The sequence below is a fragment of the Peromyscus californicus genome, unplaced genomic scaffold (assembly GCF_007827085.1).
Source record: "Peromyscus californicus insignis strain IS unplaced genomic scaffold, ASM782708v3 Scaffold_13__1_contigs__length_99412109, whole genome shotgun sequence".
NCBI lineage: Eukaryota > Metazoa > Chordata > Mammalia > Rodentia > Cricetidae > Peromyscus > Peromyscus californicus.
Window position 1 is genome coordinate 27762484 of NW_026294424.1, and position 17967 is coordinate 27780450.

Genomic DNA, 17967 nt, shown 5'->3' on the forward strand with positions numbered 1-17967 from the left:
CCATAACCTTGCCAAAGAGAGACTATAGTAACCCTACAAAGATCGTTGTCGTGTATTAGTTTACTGCAGGAAAGGCTGTTGCCCCTCAAGCTGGCCAACTTCTTCCCTCCAATGAGGCTGTGCCATGCACAGAAATCCTAATGTGTGGTCAGCCAAGGCAGGTGGCCTCTACCTCTCTGTGATGGCTGGGTTTGTATCACCTTGACACAAAGCAGAGTCATTTGGGAAGAGAGAACCTCAGCTGGGAAAATGCCCTCCCAGACTGGCCTGTGGACAATCCTGTGGTGCATTGTCTGGATTGATGATTGATGTCAAGGGCCTACCTCACTGTGCGTTGTACCACTCTTGGTCTGGTGGTCCTTGATGCTTTAGGAAAGCAGGCCAAGCAAGCCATGGGAGCAAGCCATTTTTCCCCCAGGGACTCTGCATCTAGGTTCCTGCCCTGTTTGAGCGTCTGTTCTGACTTTCCTCGGTGACAGACTGACGTGCAATCGTAAGATGAAATAACCCCCTTCCTCTTCAAGCTGCTCTTGGTCACAGTGTTCTATAACAGCAATAGAAGCTCTAAGAAGACACTCTGGCATGATAATGGCATACTCTGGAAGTAAATCCATCAGGGGCCAGCTCCCCATCAATACGCATTTTGAAACCAAGAATAAATAAAGATGCAGTTCTTCCAGGGACTGTGCTACCTGCCAGCTGAGGTGTTTTCTTCTCTGTCTAATGGTGTCCTCAGTCTGAATCCTCAGATAAGAAGCCCCTTGCCTCTCCGGCTTTCATCTTTGCAAATGTCTCAAATAAAGGAAGGAAATCTCCCTAAGGCATCCCGAGAGCAGAGCTGGTTGCATCTTGGGAACTGGTGGCACTGGGGAGGCGAATGCATTCCTAAGCAGCATTGTTGAAGGATCAGCATCTCAGGAGTATGTTGCCTCCTCAAAGCCTCTCAGTGCCCAGACCAAATGGAGGGTCTTGCTGAGGAAGAGATGGAGTGGAGATAAACTTCTCTGAGAGCAGACATCACTAGACAAAGACCAGAAAAGGTCTTTGAAGGTGGCCATATCTCTATTTTTGTGCAGTAAACCTGGAATTGCTAACACGGCAAAACACACCGAAGTCAGGCGAACAATGACCAGGATCTTCATGGGATGTGTCGCCATTGTAATCACACAGGAAAAGCTATTTGAAGAAATGCCTGTCTGACCTAACGCAATGAACCCTGAGCTAGATTGTGGTCTAGCCATGCTGATAGTCTAACAGTCATTTTGTGAATAGGAAATATAAACACACTCAAAGGTCTCTATGTTCTTATGGTAGTGCTGAAAGTTCTCAAAAGAGTTTTACTTTCTTCAGTGATTGATATAATTTCAAGCTAATAAATCTACTATGGGGGATTTATTTTTTAAAAAATTTATGAGACATGTCTACTTTGTCAAAACTCATGGGGGTTGATGAGGAAAGGATGTCCTAGACCCAAGGAGAGAACTGAATACTGTTGTTTAGCTAAGCTGACACAGTGCCAAACTCCCTTCTAAATATCTGTGTTTATACCGATAGCCAAATCCAACCCTCAGCCTAAACCAGAGAAGTCTCTCTCTCCAGTGAGCGATGACTAATGTAGACTCGTGACTGTCCAAGGGGCTGAGAATCAGTGACAGATGAGTGCTCGTCCTAAGTAAGACATTTAAACAAGACCTCTCCTCTAAGGCTCAGGGCGCATTGTGGAAGAGTGAGTGGAAAGGATCTAAGAGCAGATAGTAGGGAGAGGAACTGTGAAATGCCACCCTCTGTGGAAGACACTGACAGCCATTCCAGTCACAAACTCACAGCAGCAACCTACCCATCTGCCCAGAGTCCCCACGAGAGTGAGCCCATGGACAGCCACGCTGGAGGAAGGAGGGGCCCGGTGCTTACCTAGCTGCTGAATTATTTGCCACTGACAGATTCAGGGAGAGGAAGAGGAAGCGTCAATACTTCCAGTTGTATACACACTGGCAACCCCATCAGGCTCCCAGTGGATAATCCTGATCCAATGCTTATGCAAACGGCCCTGGTTGAAACAAAGGGGTTATAAAAATAATACTAACATAAAAAATAAGTATATGTTTAGGGACAATAGATATTATTTTAGTCATCTAACAAAAGAATTCTGGCCAATGCTTAAAACAGTTTACTATTTCACTAGTTTACATATGCCTTAGTATGATATAGTATACCAAGGCATATGATAAATTACTAAGTAATACCCAGTTAAATAAAAGCATAAATTTCTGCTGAAAACAAAATGAAACACATTTCTATAAAAGAGTGTGGTCATGTGCACCTATAATCCAGAATTCCCAAGCCCTAGGCAGGAAGATGATCAGCTCAAGGTCAGTCTGAGCTCCATAGCAAGGCCTTGTCTCGGTAAGAAAACAATAGTAATATAGTTTCTCAAAGAATAATGTGTGAATTATGGCATTTGCCTTTTGATGTCATCATATATGGACTCAAAAGAAGTAACTGACAGTCTCAGCACCAGCATGCTCCATGCTGGTGGGGAGGAAGTTTTAGGGGGGCAGTGTTCCAGGCCTAAGGAAAAGGCCCCGATGGAGGCACTTTGGCAAAGGAGGAGACACTCCCAGTGAGAAGTGAGCAGTGAGCAGCCACAGCGATGGGTTCTCTGCTGAGCAAATGTGTGCCTGCTTCTCTTGGACTCGGAGATTGGAGTAGCCCAGAGCAATTATTATTTCTGAATGGAAAAGGGACCTGATGCCCAGGATCGACTTCTGGACAGTGACGGTATAAGAGAGGGGAGTCCACCCATGTGAGGGTTGCTGACTTTCCTTCCCATCTCTTAGAAGAAACATAGACCAGACCCTGAAGAAAGAGGGGGCTCATCTCTCGGGGCTCTGTTGTACACCAGCCTTATGGAGAAGCAAAGTGCTCTGGATACCTGAGCTGAGGACAGCCTAGGTGACTTTCCTATGACCAACAGCTGAGCCTGGAAGGAGATCCTTGAACTGGATAACTTCCTGAATTCCCTCGATGGTGAGGAGCAGAGAAAGCATTTGGGACAGTGAGAAATCTGAGAATTAGGGTATTACCAGTGTCTTGAAGAAGCTGGGTACTTCCATCCTGGGGGAGGGACCAGTTCTGTCTGTGATATCTGTGAGAAGTGTAATAAGAACCTCCAAGTCCTGTTACCACTATCCCCGCCCCTACCTGGCTGTGGGGGAAGACAGGATCGAAGAAGACTCACAGCTGTCCACCCCTGCTTCCCAGAGGCCCGAGGAGCAGAAATGGTCAGTCCTGATGGATTAGCCCTGCCCAACTGCTATTGCAACTTGTGGCTGGGGAACTCAAAATCAACCAAGACCTACCCGTTGACTTCGTAGATATCTGTGTTTGATTCCCAGTCCCCACATTAGGCTGTTCACAACTACCTGTAAAACACACACACACACACACACACACACACACACACACACACACACACACACACACACAATGATAAAAATAAGTCTGTAAAATTTTAACAAGAAAATAGGGTGACCTGGGGTGCTAGTCCTGTTCTGATTGAGGGCATCTGTCCTGCCTGTAGTTCACCATGTGATGATGGCACACGTAAAAGCCCACATTGAGAGCAAGTGCTGTAGGCTTGCATCTCTGTGAAGTACCACCCACTGCTCGTCTGTGATGATGAGACCATGGCTCCATGCACCGTCTTACTCCATCCATCTGTGAGCCTCCTGAAGGAAGCAAGAACCAACTCGCCTATAGCATGTGCAGGTGGCATCTCTGGCCTTCTCTGGCCGCATGATCTCAAGAACTGAGAAGCAGCAAGATGCACCAGGGCAGACCTGTGGGCACCACTTCTCTCTGAAGCCATGTAGCAGGGTTCTCCCAGCTCGCCTTGGGCCCAAGGTCCAGTGATCACGAGACTTGAGCACTGTCCTTGGAGAAAGAGTTCGAGAGCCGCTCATGTGTCTCAGCCTGGCCGGCACCGCTCTGCTCTCCAATGTTTCCCACCCCAAGAGGCAAGCCAGGCCAGACCTCTGCTAAGATCAGGTGGGAATGAACAAGCTGAGGTGGCACTCGGGAGGACCTTGTCTTGTCCCCTGGACTGGTTCACCTTGCCTCTGAACACAACCGCTCTGCTGCCCTCTGTCCTGACACGCAGGGTCATGTGTCTGAGCCAGGATGATCTCGGGCATCCTCTGGGCTCTGCATGCCACCCAGGGATCTGTTGCTTCACCTCTTCTCCCTGTGCTTGGCTGGCACACTCTTGGGTGGTCTTTGGTGTCCAAACCATTCTCCCTTCTCAGAATTTCCTATCTTCTGCCTCATTTCTTGTTCCCTTTGGTTTTGTGGAGAAAGGATATGCCAGGAGTCCAGGCTGGAAGCCTAAGGGCCACAAGGAGACATTGGATAATTTGTCTATTTGGGGGCTGGAGAGATGGCTCAGCAGTTAAGAACATTGGTTGCTCTTCCAGAGGACCTGGGTTCGATTCCCAGCAACCACATGGCGGCTCACAACTGTCTCACTGTAGTTCCAGAGTGTCCAACAACCTCACATACCATGAATGCAGACAAAACACCAATGCACAGAAAATTTGTCTATTTTTTAACTAGATAAAAGAAAGCCCACCTCAAACACTCCTTTTTTTGTTATTTCTGAACTTGGGTATTCAGCCCCCTGCCCTTGACTTAATGGGAGCCTCTGCCTCTTGCCTGTGTATCCCAGCTCCAGATTACAGGGTGGCCCGTTCCCTTGTACCATACGCAGCAGCTGGTAAGATCGTCACACCACGATTCCACAGTGTCCCCCTTAGCCACACTGACACTAACTAAGGGGACACTCCATGTCAGGACATCCGGATTGGCTTTTCCCCTTGACTGTGGGCAAGCCATAATTGTCACTTTGGACAAAGTTGAGGAGTTCCTCCACTTCTTAGTCCCTATACTCTAAACATTGGTAAAAAGTAAACACTATTCCACAGAAAAAAAAGTAGCTATTTTCTTTTATCTACCCTTAAGGAAATAGAAGGGAATTTTCATAAGTATTTATTTAGTTTCTCTCCATTACTTTCTCAGATTGAGACACTGGAGAAAAGCAACTCACCAGGAATATCCTAGCAACCAGTCCTTTCCTGAGGACATGTCTACATGCCAAGCTGCCGTTCTTAACTTCTTCATGCCCTGGAGAATACCAGCAGCTTGGGTGGAGCCTGTGATCCAAGCGATGACTCTAACACAGCTGCAATGTCTGCAGGCCCAGCTGTCCACACAGCCCAGCATAACTCTGGGAGACGATGCTCTGGTCTCAGTCTGGCTTGTACAAAGTGCCTTTTCAATTGGTGCTAATTGTAGGAAGACCAAAACCCCTTCATAAAAGTAACACACACACGCACACAGGCACACAGACACACATACGGAAACAAAGACACACACACACATAAACATACACAGACACACACCCTCCACATGCACACACACACACACAAAGACACATACACATGCACACACAGAGACACACATACATGCACACACATACACACTCAAACATGTACATACACAAAAACAAAGACACACATGCATACACACACAGAGACACAGACACACACAGACATGCACACACAGATACATGCAGAGACCATTCACAAAGATACACACACACAGATATTAAGTTGTGAGCTGAAGAAAACTCTACCATGTGTCTATTTTACAGGTGGGAAACTTTTAAAAACAGGTTGTTGTGATACAGTATTTGAAGTCTTGATTCCTATGTAAGAAACAAATCAAAATTCTCTGGCAATTTACATACCTAGGTGGTTTGTGGACTGGGGAAATGTGGCTAAGAATTATCATTCTAAGGTGCTTAGTAGATTTGATAACGTTGTTGTAGGCTTCTTAAAAATATGGGTTTCATGGAAGGCCTCTGCTTGCCAGTCCCCCACTCCCACATTCATTGTCTACCAGGGTCAGTTCCCACCTTCCAAAGCAAAACAAGGATCCTCAGGGTAAAATTTTCCTTAGAGTAATGAATGTATGATTTGTGGTTAAAATTTTCTTCAAGACAGGTGATATTCCATCCTTGTACATTTTCAACTAAAATCCTAAGACTTCCTGGACCTTCATATTATCTAACATGATTAATTATCACCCCTCACCCATAAAAGTTAGTAGAAGACTTTAACAAAAATGAAATGCTATTGATTGAAAAATCAATTGCATAGAATTCCAGACTTTAGAGGAAACTATAAAGTAGAAAAGTTTACTATTACAGAGATCAATGTGTGTTCAAACTCCAGCAAAACACACTCAGAATTACAAGATGGAAGGCTTTCAAGATGGAAGGTGAGAATAATGGTTGAACTTGAATAATGTGTGACCTAGAGAAATGATGCAACAGAGTAAAGTGGGGAGCCCTGGACATGTCACCATGGTCCCATCATGGGATAGGCCCTAGGAAAGCTGCCTTTTCTTTTCCAGTGTACACATTACTCACTCAGTTTTTCAGTTGGTCTGTTTAACCTCAAATTCTATTCTCAGAATATTGTAGAATCTTACCTTTCCTGACGTGTGTCTTGGGACTCAGACAGCTAAAGTCCGATGTTGTAGTCAAAGGTCAAATGTTTTCCCCCTTCCCTCAAAATCCATATGCTACAAATTGCACCCCAACACGATAATGTGGAGAGAGGAACTGTGGAGAGGTGTGGGCCAGTGTCTTTGTGAAAGGGGCCAGAAAGAGGGAGCTTCTAAGTACCTTGCTCTTTCCGCGGTATGAAGACATTATTTAAGGTATGGCCATTGGGCAGAGCTTGAGTCCCCATGAGACGTGAACCTACAGACTGTCTGACCCCCTATTTCCCTGCTCCGGAAGTGTCAACAGTAGGTTTCCTACTTACGAATTAGCCTGCCTTGTGTATTCTGTGATAACAGTGACAATGGCATTTAGCTAATTGAAGAAACAAAAAGTGTGTTGTGGGGAGGGCAGGTGTACGTGCAGAGGCCAGAAACGGAAGCTGAATGTCTTGTTGGATCACACTCCAGCTTGGACGCAGGGTCTCTCACTGGGACTAGGCCAGCAGCCAGCAAGCCCTGGTGAGCCTCCCACCTCCTCCCTCCACAGCAAGCATGCAGCCCCACTCAGTCTTTTCCAGAGATGCCGAGGATTTGGACTTTGGTCCTCATGCCTGTGCTGTAAGCTCTTGGCCACTGAGCTGTCTCTTTGAGCCCCTACTCATGTCTTGGTGTATTTAAGTCAAGTCTTAGATATGAAGTGGGCAACACAGAAAGTCTTAATACATTAGTGATGTCATCCCTGGATCAGTGACTTGTCCCTCAAAAGTTCTGGGAAAGAATGACTACCATATTGCCAAAAGGAACATGCTTTGCTCAAAAGTCAACAATTTCAAGATGGTGGCAGCAGAGAATTCAGCTGCAGGGCCTCCAGTGACTGTATGCACAGTTCTACAGTCCAGCCTCTATCATCTTAGTGAGTGAACCACAAAATAAACTTGAACTGTGTTAGGACCCTAACTATTTATAGATTGTATGCACACACACACACACACACACACACACACACACACACACACACAACACACACACACACACACACTCACTCACACCACTGGCTTCTTTCCTAGTGTATAGCTGCACAGGAAGCATTACTCTGTATTTAGTCAATGGTTCTGTCTTCACTTCTAGTTGTAAAGCAACATACTTAAGCTGTTTGCAAGTCTTAATTGAAAAATGAGGAAAGTAATGATGTAGGAGTCATTCTAGCTTCGTTTGCTTTCAGACTCCCTTATTTGAGGGCAGTGAGTGAGGTCGTTATGACTCAAATGCAATGTGAAGTCCCCCATGGGTGCTGATGTGTGAGGTGTGGCTTCATCAACATACCAGTAGAAACCAGTGATGGTTGTGCCCCGTGACCACCCACCTGCACCCGCATGCAGCCATTCCACAGGTGCATGCTTTAAAGTGCAGTTACTGGTGGATGTTGGTGACAAGTGCATGGGGGTTCTTCATAAACATACACAAAACACATTCCATTTCTATGCATGCTTAAAAGTCTTCATAATAAAACTCAATTAAAGAAAAAAAAAAACTAAAGCTGATAGAGTGCCGTGTATGTACCCTGCCGTATCCTCCAGATAGCTGTGTCTAATCAAGAGAAGCGGGGTGGCAGAATAATTCCTGCTACCCAGCAGGGAGCTCCCAATACCATGACAGGACTCTTTCCTCTGTGAACAAGCACGTGTCCAAATGGCTCCTCCCTTCCCAGAGACCAGCTTGGCAAAGCGAGAACACTGAGTCTTGTTTGTCGGTGGCAAATCCCGCCTGAGGCTATCCTGCAGCTTCAGGACTAACTGAGTGTGAAAACAAGCAAACAGACAGATAAAGCAAAAGCAAACACACAGATGACAGAGGAGAAGAGGAAAAGGGATGGAGGAAAGCAGGAGCAGGTTGTGGACGCTGCTGCTGGCCACAGCCTCTCACATTCTCCTTGAAGTGTCTGCTGAGGATGCACTTCCCATGCTCCTACACAGACTTGGGCTGGAGCTGGGCAGTGAGAAGATGGGAATGAACCTCAAGATAACCTCCAATGTGGATGGACTTTGAACCTTCTTTTCATGTTTTTGTATCACTTATAATTATTGGTTGTGAAATGTAAATATTAGGATTATTCTCCAGTTTTAGACCATATTTTATGCATGTGTACTTTTTAATACACTAAGAATCTCAAAAGAAAAGCAAAACATATAAGAAACAAGCAAAACAAAAAGGCAAGTTACCCAGGTCTCTCTGCTTCGTTGTCTGTCCACCGTCCAGTTGTGGGTCTGTGTTAGTTACCATCTGCTGCAAGAGGTTGAGCAATGGTCTGATGTTGCTTTTGCCAAGGTATTGGCTACCTCCATACCCTGATGCTAAGGCCCCGTGGCTTAAGATACAACTTACTTATGTCATCAAACTCAAAGAAACCCAGCTGGTGCCCAGCTAGATGCTTCATTCCTATGGACTAGCATTCCATAGTGCTAGAAGGAACTTGGCCCTGTGACCTGCAACAGTGACCTGCTTGCAAGACACACTGGTATAATAGTAGCGCAAGTGTTATGGGAGTAACCAGTCACTTTCAAAAACTGGACTTAAGACCCAGTTCATGAGATGAAACCCATACCTGACAGTGCTAAAATGTATACAAATCTGAAATTAGATAGGACACAGACCTAGGGGAAAACTTAATCTTATTCTGCCAAAGGAACATAGCAATAAAATGACCCCTAATGACATACTGCTATCCCATAGGTCAAGGAGTTTTAGTTAGAGAAAGTCCCTTCTCCACGAAGAAGGGCCACTAACCTTTTCTTGGTGTTGCCTCTGCTGCTTCTTCCTCCTGGTTGTCATTTTGCTACTTGCTTAGCACTTGGGGTCTCTCTGAAAATACATAGCAGGAAGGAATATATAGTGGCCAGTGGGAACTGCACTGCAGGAGGAGGAGGAGGGAGGGGGGAGGAAGGGGAGAAGAAGTGGGAGGAGGAGGGGAGGGGAAGGAGGAGGAGGATGAGAGGAGGGGGAGGAGGAGGAGGAGGAGGAGGAGAGGAAGGGATGAAGAGAAGGAGGAGAAGGGGGAGGGGAAGGAGGAGGAGGAGGACGAGAGGAGGGGGAGGAGGAGGAGGAGGAGGAGGAGGAGGAGGAGGAGGAGGAGGAAGAGATGAGGACCTATAACACAAATAAAACTGGCTTTGCAAAACCTGAGTCATGGTAGAAAAAATATTTTTTGAAATTCCAGAAATTGCATCTGAAACCTCATTAGCTTTAATATCTCCCAAATGTGATGGAAAAGCAGATGGTGGACGTGGCCCTGTAAGTGTGCTGTACACATGCTCCGTGAAATGTTTGCCTGCTTGTCAGCTGCCCCTTAATCCAGTTCTGGAAGCTACCCTGAGGTCAGAGCTGGCATCTTACATAGTCCTACTTCACATCTTCCTTTTCCCAGAGAGTACTTCCTCTGTCTGAAGTGCCTGCTGCCTTTGTAGTAACATCAGAGTGAAACATTCCCATCGAAAACGAATTTGGAGCCTGCAGAGACGACTCATGAGGTGAATGAACACTGCTCTCAAGAGGACCTGAGTTCAGTTCTGAACACCTGTATAGCAAGTCTCAAAACTGTCCGTAACTCCAGGGAATCAGACACATCTTCTGCCTCTGTGGGTCCCTGTACTAATGTACAATCCCTGGAACCCAGATAAAGCTGGAAAGAGAAGTGACTCTACAAAATTGTCCTTTGACCTCCACACACATGCTGTACACTCTCTGCAGATGGAGCACACACACACACACACACACACACACACACACACACACACACACACACACTATAATAAGAAAATGGTAAGACTAAAACCTCTAGTTGTATTGTTTCACAAAGTGATACAAATGGGTTACCATTGATCCGTGGGGATTCATCCCTGTAACCACATCCAGGCATGGTATCCGATAGAGGAATGGGTGGGTTGCAGTGTGACTAGGGATGAGGAGATGGGAGGTTCATGCACCAACACGGTGGCCTATTGTTGTATGTTACATCAGGAACAGAAATACTTGAGTCTTTCCCAAGTGGCAGAATGTATTGAATAACAATTTCACAAGGCACATCAGTTTCATTGGCAGCAATCTGTCAGGCAGTCCTGATGTTCTTGATAGCTGGCAAGGCACCACAGCCTTTTTTTCTTTTATTGCAATCTTAACTATTAATGTTGACTGTCACACCTTACATTACTCATCCCACAGTAGTAAATACATCTATATATGTATGCATCCTACAGAATGGCTACAAAAGGTTGAAGGAACCAAAATAAAGTTCAAGGAGTTTGAAAGAAGTGGAACTGAGAGGTGGAAGTGGGAATCTGGTAACAATTATAGGGAGAGAGTGAGGTCTTGAATGAGTGAAGTTCCAAGTGAACGTGAGCAGCTCAGGGTGAGCGGAACATGTCAAGGACCAAGGCCTTGGGCACATGGGAAACTGGCGAAGCCTTCTTCCCTAATCCACGTAACAGTACCTGCAAACAATTGATCAGTGTGTCTAAAAACTTGTGACTGCAGCTTCCTCCTCCTGCATCTTTACAGGCTGAGACTGCTCACCTACAGACACTCCTGCCTAGACCAGCTAACTCCGCCCCGTGCTGCACATAATAAGCACACTGAACTTTTGGGTTATTTGGATGGTTGGTGCCACTCCACTAGGGTGCGTACGGCCCACCTGACCCCAGCTCTCCTGGTCTGTGTGTTTATCATTTCTTTGGTGTCACTGTCCTTTCTTCATTCCTAATCAGGGTTCTAGGACCAAGCTGAGTGGGACAAGGTAGAAATACAGGAAGAGTCTCTGCGGGGGGGGGGGGGGGGGGGGGGGGGGGGGGCGAAGGTCAGATAACTCTGCCAGAGATCTACTGGATATTGCCATCTCAAACCCAACTCGTGTCTTGGAGTTGAGTTGAGCTACAGAGGAGGGATGGAGAAGAGGAGGCTGTGAGGGCCAGGGGCAGGACCAGATCCAGACAGGTGAGCAGGTGGGCTAACGGATGAGGGAGGCTGCGTCAATACCGGGACTGAGCCCCTCAACAGGCAGGAGCTCTCTTGACATACATATCAGGTGGCCAGATGGTGAGTCAGCAGGGGTCTTGATGCGGTCCCTCTTTTCTCAGTGTGGTGTATTGTTTAAGTTCTCAGGCCTGGTTTTCCTATTTCGATGTGGCCATGTGCGTTTGCAGTCCTGATTTACTTTGTTAATTTTATAGGGTGGAATTCTTTATGATTTTAGGAATAAGTTACCAGGCTGTGTTCTGTGGGTGGTGCCGGACAAATGATGGTGTTAATGTGTTCACCAGGAGGCAGAATCATCCTGCTTCTGCATTCGTATTAGAATGGAGTTCCCGGGGGTGGGGGGTGTGACGGTTCAGCTAATGAGGTTTTTACCCTGCAAACATGAGGATCTGAGTTTGAGCCTCAGTATCTATGTGAAAAGTAGATTATGACAGTGTGCACCCATATCCCAGTGCTAGGGAGGGGAGACAGGACCATATCTGGACTTGCTGGCCATCTAATCAGGCTGAATCAGGTGAGCAGGTTCAGTGAGATGTCTTGTCTCAAAACTCAAAATATAAGGGTAGAGTAACTGAGGGAGATACCCAAAGTTGACATCTGTCTCCACATACATGTCTATACACCTACACCTACACACAAATGTTCATACATACATGCACACACACATGAACATGTAAACTCATGCATACAAAATGGAGTCAGATGCTGCCTATAGAATGGAGTCTCTCAGTCCAAGGCACAGCCTACAAAACCACTGCTTCATATAATATGAGGAAACTTAGGGCAGGACACAGCCTGACCTCAGCATCTTCTTTGTCCAGAGACGGGAGCTGTGAAGCTAATGGTCACCCAAAGGCATCCCCAGACTATGACTCCAACATCAGGTGCACAGTCCTCTATTTCCAACATTGGCTCTAAAAATAAGCTTCAAATTTCAAACTTTGATGGGTCTCAAGCACTGGACTGGGTTTCTTAGATATTACACATTATAATAAAATGACAAACTTCTGTAAAGGTAAATGCAGAGGTCTATACAATGACCTTATATTATTCTTATTAAAAATATATCATAAAATGAACTATTCCAATGTGTTCCGAAGAAAGCAGGTCATGATCCTCCTGGAATCATGACCCAACCTACTGCTAAGGATGAATTTGCATAACGACGTTGAGTTTAAAAAGTATGAAGAGGCCCCTCCTCCAGTGCCCAATGTTGGTCCTCATTGCTGATTGTCAGTTGAGTGAGCTAATGTGGAAATGCTCCTTATTGTCACGGCTTTATTGCCGACCTCGGTACATCTGTTCTGGTTCCTGCAGAAATGGCCAGACACTTCAGTAAACCAGAGGGTCTTGGAATTTTCATACAGTTCCCGCTGCACTAAATCTGGATGGAAAGCTAGTGCTTTTAAAATTTACAATCACACAGACTCAGCAACATCTGGATAGCTTTGCTCTACGGCTTTTCCTGTTTCTATAGATTTTAGAGTCAAGTTATGATGTGCATGAAATGCTGAAACCCTTGTGTGTGGGAGGTGTGAGGTCAGACTGACAAAGGCCTAATAATACATTCAGTTCACCTTGACAAAGAGTTTTACAAAACACAGTGAACACTACTTCAGATCTTTACTAACTTGAGCAACAAGGAGGATGGAAGAGTGTTGCGGGCTAGGGGTGGGTATTTTTAGCACTGGAAAGATAGAATTTATTAACCCAACTAGAGTCTTTAACTATCTTGTCACATGATTTGGTAGTTTGCACAAAATTCTTTCTGTGTCACTTTCTCTTTCTCTCTATGTATGTGTGTGCATGCAGGTGTGCATGTGCATGTATGTGTTTGCGCGAGACCAATATCTAACACATGGGGAGAAATATATACGTTCCTCAATTATAAGAAAGAGTCCTTTCAAATAGAAATTTGGCTCATTTCTATACTATGTTCTAGAGCTTTACTTTCAGTGAGAAAAGGGAAGAGAGAATGGAGAATATGGGAGCAGAGTGACCAGTGTGCTGGGGATGGAGAACACCATCCATAGGCCCGTAATAAAATATTCACCTGGACAACTTCAGAGTTCCCAGAAGTCTTTGCAGCCCTTGCTCGGACCTTATTTAATAAGCCTCTTCCAGGGGCTTATTAAAAACTCCTGGAGCTGTCCAGGCTGGTGCTTTGCTTGGGGTAGGGTGCTTCTTTTTCCTAGAACAGGTTAGATCAATTTGAATTTTCGACCTGACCTACCCTTCACCCATAATGACTTCCTGGTTCCTCAGTCACAGGGTGATTTATGAGCAAGAACAAAGAATGATATGTCTGTTCCAGCAGCGAGGAAAACCAGGAAAGTTATTAATGGGGGAAAGTGTGGAAGGACAGAAGAGGGAAGGGGATGCTGTGAAGATAATCCCAGCTGCAGTGCGAAGCCGGTCTGGTGCCTGTAATTACAGAATCACTGGGCGCATAAAACAGGGAAATCCATTTTATAAAAAAATCAATGTTTTAAACAATTTGAAGAGTGCTCATAATTTTAAATCATTCGCAATGTCCATGTTCAGAACTCTGCTCACCTTTAAGACGAGGACTCCAATAACGTTCAGACAAGTACTACTCTGGCCAAAACTCCATTCTCTTGCAAATAGAAGCCATCTTAACCTGGGAAATACACCACCCATGTGAGATTGCACTCTTGCCCTGGCCTTGGCTCTTGGGCCTGTTCTTAGACAGTTTCAACCTTTCGACCTTCAAGCATAACTTCCTCAATTTCAAATTTATAAAAATTTGAAGTTCACAGTTGCCAAAATACCCACAGTAACAACTCATTCCCCATTGTCCCTTTTTTCTTCAATGAAGAAACGTAACTTTTGTAAGCTGAACAAGAGCACGGGTCTTTATTCAGCAATTGCTTCTGTAAATGTTTTTTTTTTTTTTTGTTTGGAGTGTAGAAAAAATAATGTAAAATTAATGAATACGGATTTGATTATTTCTAACCTACAATTCCATAAGGAATATAATTTGATATCAAATTCCAGTCTCATTTACAAAGATCTTCCATAATTAAAATGCCTCAATCTTCCTCAAATTAGAAAAGCAAATTGTTCATATCATAAGTAGGTTCTTTCCTGTTTAATGGCAGTCCCTCCGTTGATTTATGACACACATTATTTTATATCAAAGTACAATGAAATAAGCATTACCAAAGGTAATCTCCATAATGTCTGGGAAGGGATGGGAAACCTCGGCACAACAATGAACGCTGTATTTAAAATGCAAAACCCAAAGCCATTATTACGGTTTTGATTTCTTACGGCACAGCTTCGCCCGATCAGTTATATTACCAGTGCTGCACAAAGGGTGCTTGCGTGTGCGTGCAGCTAAGATAACAGACGGGAAAAATGAAATATAAAGTCAATTTTCATGCAGAAATGGTTATCAAAGGGATGATAAAGTCAAACTGTATAATCACAAGAAAAAACAATTGATGAAGAACAGTCTAGAACAGAGAGCAAGCTGACTGATGTGGATTCGAAGCCCTTTCTCTAGTAAGTGTGTAGCAGTGTGAAGATACTGTGTAAACAGATCCACTTGAAGCACTGTTGGTTACTCTTTGGACACTGCCTCCCAAACACCTCTTTGCAATCGGGATCCTGCCACAGCCTATGCGTGCATGCCATGCTGTGAATGCGGGCAAGTTCCAAACGAGCTCAGACTCTAGCCTTCATGGAAAAGATGTAAGTGTGAGCTTTAAAACAATTCCCTGCTTCAGAGTTAAATGGAATTGCCAGGCAACAAAGCCAACACATGCGCGCGAGCGCGCGCGCACACACACACACACACACACACACACACACACACACACACACACACACCAAAATTCTTTCAGCATGCACAAGTGAAAGTCATAATGTTGGGCAACATCTGCTCCCCTGAACAAGAAGTAAATAATGAGCAAGCAAACCTTGCATGGAAGGGCTGCACACTAGACCATCTCTCTACACACACACACACACACACACACACACACACACACACACACACACACACGAATGCAGTTTGCCAAGTAAATGTGGCTCTTTCTAATTCTTTTTAAGTCCTTTAGCTTGAGGCCTCAGAAATTAGGCAGAGAGCAGCAGGGGAGGAGTTTACTATTTAATCCTCGTGTTGTAATTTTTTAATTAGCCATTAAGAAGATGAAGGCAGGTTCAGACAGAGATTAAAAGACTTGGGGAAACCATGGCTTTCTTCAAGGAGTGCACAGAAATCACAGGAAAGACTCAGTCTCCAGGGAGGGTCCAGATGACAAGGAACTCAGAGGCCACTTCCTTGGGTCCCTTGGGCAAATCTAAACCCAGTTGTTTGAAAGCTTGGGGTTTAACTGGATTTCCTAAAAGCTGTCATGTCTTGGCATCAGACTCTTACACCTTGGGGGCGGGGGAATGACTAGGAAAAGACAGACTGCTGTGTGCGTAGAAGTGGCTGATCATGGGCGTCTGCGCCTCTGACCGTGGATCACAAAAGGCGGGATTCCGGGGCAGGATGGCATTGCGGCTTGCTCAGCCAAAGCCTTGGCCTGTTCTTAGTCTCCCATGTGGGATTGTGGGGGAAAGGTAGAAAATGCAGAAAGCACTGAGGACCCCAGGAGGGGCACCTGCCTTTGTAAACTGTGGATGAGAACCAATCCAAAGGCTGAAAACGCCGCATGAAGACAGTTCCCGTACCTTTGCAGCAAAGTGCTAGTAAGTTCCAGTTCTGAACATTAGTGTTTTAAAGAGGTGTATCCCCAAGACAAAGCACAGAAACAGTATTTACTTAGATTATGGGTCTTCAAGTGAGTTTAGGTACAATTAAATCTGGCTGAGAATATTGAAATGATATTAACAGATGGGTTCCAGTACTTTAAAAAAAAAAAAACAACAGAAATTGAGAGTTCTCTGTGTTTTGTTATTTATGTCTGCTCCTTTGGTATTTCCTGTGTTAGTAACAACACTGTTCATTCATTCAGTAAGATGCGGCCTTGAACTTCATCTCCATCTAATTAAACACAAAATCTCATTTATTAAATTCCAGCATTTTCTCACGTTCCTTCTCTGTCCAGTATGCATCTCACTGCCTGGGTCCAGCTCTCTCTGTATCTGCATCACCACCACCCATCTGTCTCTCACCCTAATTCAACCCAACGTATCCATTATACTAGAAGGAATTTTTTTCTGCAATCACATCTGGCTACACAGCAGTTCTGATTTAGTAGGTCCAAGGGAGACCTTGGGAATACATACTTTTTTTTAAAATTCATGAAATTTCTAAATCAAAGGTAGAAAAATATAAGAAACCAATATTCTTAAGCCAGTGCTCCAATTTCAATAACTATCAACATTTTCTAATATTCATCCAGCTTTTTTTTTTAAAGAGGAGGCTGGAGAGATGGCTCAGTGGTTAAGAGCACTGGCTGCTCTTCCAGATGTCCTGAGTTCAATTCCCAGCAACCACATGGTGGCTCACAACCATCTGTAATGAGATCTGGTCCTCTATTCTGACACGCAGGAATATATGCAGACAGAACACTACATATAATAAATCTTAGAGAGAAAGAGAGAGAGAGAGAGAGAGAGAGAGAGAGGGAGGGAGGGAGGGAGGGAGGGAGGGAGGGAGGGAGGGAGGGAGGGAGGCAGAGAGAGAGAGGGAGGGAGAGAGAGAGAGAGAGAGAGATATCTGCACTGCCCACCTTCTTCTTGCTGGAATAATTAAAGATAAACCCCAGAACCTATCATTTGATCCACATAGCATGAAATTCATATTTATATTGTACTAGTCATATAATTTTTTTGCATTTGGTTAGAATAAATGAATTGACATTTTTCTGGGAGGCTGGAGATGTAGCTCTGTGGAAGAAGATTTTTGTCTGCTATGTGCAATGTCCTGAGTTCAAGCCCCAGAATGGTTAAAATAATTCTAGGATTTATAACGACTGGTCAGTATGAGTTCTGATGCCTTGTTAGAATTGAAACTCTCCAGCAAAGTGCAGAAGGGCCCTGGAGATCCTGGGCCCGCATCCCTTCTGCTTCCTTAGGACTCACCCAGCCGGCTTGGTTCCACCCTTCAGCTTATCTCGTCACCTCCCAAAGGTGCATCTTCACCTCCCAGCCTTTGCTTTTCTCTTCCCTCTTCTGAGTAAGAGCTGTTCTGCTCCGTGCAGCGCATCCTTCTGTTCCCTGACCCAAACACAATCAAACATGCCTCGCCTAAGCTCTGCTCACCCTTCCTTCTAAAAGGGTGTCACTCCTGAGATGACAACGTGCCCTTGCCACCAAAGTGCCCTTGGAAATTGCTGGAGATCCTAGGTTTTCAATATAAACTGGGCAATTGTGATTCAATTATGAGATGGGAATTACAAT